The following is a 3670-nucleotide window of genomic DNA, read 5'->3' as shown; positions in this document are numbered from 1 at the left end:
ATGTGGCACTGTGCCAACCACAGACTTGGCTATCTATTGGAGATACAATGACAAAAGATAACTGAAAAATTGCACTGAACTTCTTGAGATAGAAATCTTCAAAATTGGGAAGTTCCAAGCACCCGCTGGGTTACTTCTAATTTTAGAATCATGTTTGCTGTGTGGAAACATTAAACATTGTTAAAAATTTTACAGAAGCTAAACAGGATGAAACCAGAGATAATCCCAATAGAAAAAAAATCTATGAAGGCCTGATGAAAAATATCACGTATGTTGACTTTTTTCTAGGTCTCGCTTTAATGTGCAATGCGTTGCAAGAATTGTTCAAATTAGCATTGAACTACAAGCACGTAACATTAATTTCTACACTGCATACAATAAATTCAAAGTGCAAATTCAGTTGTTTGAAGACAGAAAACCTAACAGTGGACCCTACTATTGTGAAGCTCTCAAAGCAGCTGAAAATTTGAAATTCATGGGTATCTCTGTTGAAGAAAAAATACCAGCTGAAAAGAAGGCACAAACCATTGTCATAACCCTGTCGAGTTTTATGAAAGCCTAAAGCAGTTTTTAACTGAGGAAGATAAAGAAATACCAGAATCAGCCAAAGCTTTAGACCCTCCCCCCCAATTTGGGACTGAAAATATTGACAAAAATTTAAGGTTTTGGAGAGACAGAAATACAAATTTTATTTAAATAGTTTAGACTGGCAGAAATAAAAATCTTTTAAAATTCAATTAAACCACGTTACTATCAATGTATTTTAATGAAATTATTATTATCAAGTACATTATAATTTAAGTTCTGTTCCTTTATTCCAAAAGAAATATCTAAAACAATAAGTAAAACTTCAGTTTTTGCTGTCACATGATAAGCTCGCAATTACAATTTCTGAACTTTAAGATAGTAGAGAAGAAACTGTCTCTCTACACTGTATAGGCTTCCTTCTGATTGCCAAAGTAACCACATATGTGTGGTTTACATTACTGTCTCATTTTACTTTAAAAGATTTTTTCACCTCAAGGCTAGCCACAGCCACTTACAAAGTCAAAGCTGTATTGCTATGAAACAGTTTGAAGTTTAATGGCATGCTTATAACCAACAGAACGATTAGGTTTATCTCTTGAATATTGGTACTGTAATGAAAACCATATGTGTAATCTTTCGTTCTGAAATGAATCTAAATCCATTGTTCTCTCAAGGAGTACATAGCCATGCCCGTATAGCCTTATATGGTTAACACGGCTAATTCGGGCAGATAATTGTGAAAAGAGTCATCTTCAAAATTAACGTCCGACTCTAGAGGTATTCTTTTAAACATTCTAGACTACAAATTCATTCTCAGCCTGCTGATTCTCGAATATATTCTGTCATGTTAACTTTATATAAGCACAGCTCAAGCAACTGCTTGATCTGTCATCAAAACTCTCGCAAACTAGAAAACAGCTGAATACCTTATAATTTTATGGGAACTTGCAGACAAATACGCAATGGAAGTGAAGATTGTAAAAGAGAAGTCTGATGAAAAATCTGAATATGTATTTTGCTAGACACAAACACCTCCTATTTGCACTTGCTCCAAAAGACTTCAAGAACTGGGAGAACCACCGCAGGTACCAACTGTATATACCAACTCTTTCTCATTGTATTTGAACAAATTTTATTACCCTGTGATTGTCAGCATTACCAAAAATATAAATATGTGATTTCAAGAAAAGTCATCAAAGATATTGTCAGCTCTTGTAAATGTTGTGTTGCTGGCTGCCTAGGAAGATATCAAAAAGATTCAAACAGCTTCATTTTTCTATGGTATTGATTCTGATCTTGTTTTAGCTGAGAGACACACAAACTGTCCAGCATGGATCCCTCCAGAAAACATTCCTTTCACTAATCTTTCAACTTTGGTTCATTGGCTTGAATATCAGTCTGCGTTTATACTTTTACCTCACTATTTGTCAACTTGTGAAAACCTTTGCAACCATACCTGTTACCTCCGCAAGTGTAAAAAAGATCTTCCAGTAATCTATGCCATATTCTCACCTATTTGTTTTCCACAATGAGTCAGGAAAAACTTCAAAACCTGGCAATGGTTTACTACAATAATGATGTTGCAAACAAAGTCCAAGTAAGTAATACAGACTAATTTATTGACTCCTTTGGTAAACGGAATAATTAAGGAAAAAATCTAATTTTTTAAAGATATTAAGACAGCAAGATTCTGAATGAATAAAAAACATTTCTAAAATGTATCTGTTTCATCATATTCATACTGTATGAATAGTTGTGAACTTTGATACTTTGTTTCAAGTTTCATCCTTATTTATAAAAAGATACATTTCATTTGTTTTGAGTTTTGAAAAAATGTAAGAAAAAAATTTCTTTGTTTGTTAACTATGTTGTTTGTTAAAGAGTAAAGTTTGTAGATTATATATATATATATACACATACACTCACTGATATTTCTCATACCTTTAATTTGCATAGGTATTGTAAATTGCCCATTTTTATGCATTTTAAAAGATAAAATTTTTAAAATTGCTGGGTGAACTTATAGCACTACATCAGATCCCATAACTATATGTTATGCACATGGTCTGACGCCCACGTTCATGGCCTCCAAAAAAATCTGGGCAGAAAAATAGTATTGCCATGTTTTTTGCAACCTTCCACTACTTTAATGTACATAGCACTTTGCAAGCGTTCTCGACTTATATGTATTATTGTGCTAGACAATTAGATTGCATTTATGTTTTACTTTTACATTTTAATGTATTATTTGTATTTTAAAATGCATATTTGAAAGGTGTAATGATTTTGTATAAGTTTACTTGTTTTTAATCTGGATTACTAAAGCTTATAAATAAGATGGCGTGTGCACAAACCATCTGTAGTGAAACACACGAGTGTACAGGAGTTCCCAGATAAGTATCTAGCTTCACAGGGGCATGAGCTGACATAACTCCATTAATAATAAAAGGCATAGAAATGGAAAGGAAAATTAACAATTAAAATAAACTACAAGTAAAAAGATGAAGATGTGAAATTACACATATAAGACAAATAACACTGTTCTTGTCAATTTCTATGAAGAGTTGAAAAGAATGTCCATATTTCCACTTGTTAATTTTAAGCATTTCATAGCACTGTATGTTGATAGTTAGTGGTATAGCAAAGAAAATGAAAATTGTGATATTCATTTAGATGATTGTGATGTCCAAATACTAAGTCTATAGTTTCAAATGAATTAGAAACTCACATTACCGATACTGACAAGCAAAAATATAAAATAAGAGCCTCTTATCTCTTCAATTTGCTGAGATATTGCTCATGTAATAAATCAAACACAGTGACACCCCAACCACCTCTTTCCACATATACGCTTACTTCTATATGTGATATGAATAACCAATCGGAAGCTCAGAATGTCCCACTAGTGGCTTTCTCAGCCATTTTAATGGACTTGGCAGCATTTCTTTCTCTTGAACCAATATTTCAACGAGGTAGGGTGTGTCTTTAGTATACTCAAAATTTAATATTTTTTTAGACTAAAATACATCTTAGTTACTAAGCTTGATAAATTATGGTGGAATTCTATGGTATTAATGTAGTAATTTATGATTTCTTAGTTATTGAAATGTATATATAAAAACCAAAAAAAAAAAATTTGTTT

This window comes from Limulus polyphemus, unplaced genomic scaffold (genome assembly GCF_000517525.1).
Source record: "Limulus polyphemus unplaced genomic scaffold, Limulus_polyphemus-2.1.2 Scaffold1573, whole genome shotgun sequence".
In the NCBI taxonomy this organism is placed as follows: Eukaryota; Metazoa; Arthropoda; class Merostomata; order Xiphosura; family Limulidae; genus Limulus; species Limulus polyphemus.
The sequence above is the reverse complement of the archived record's forward strand: the minus strand, read 5'-3'. Positions refer to the sequence as shown.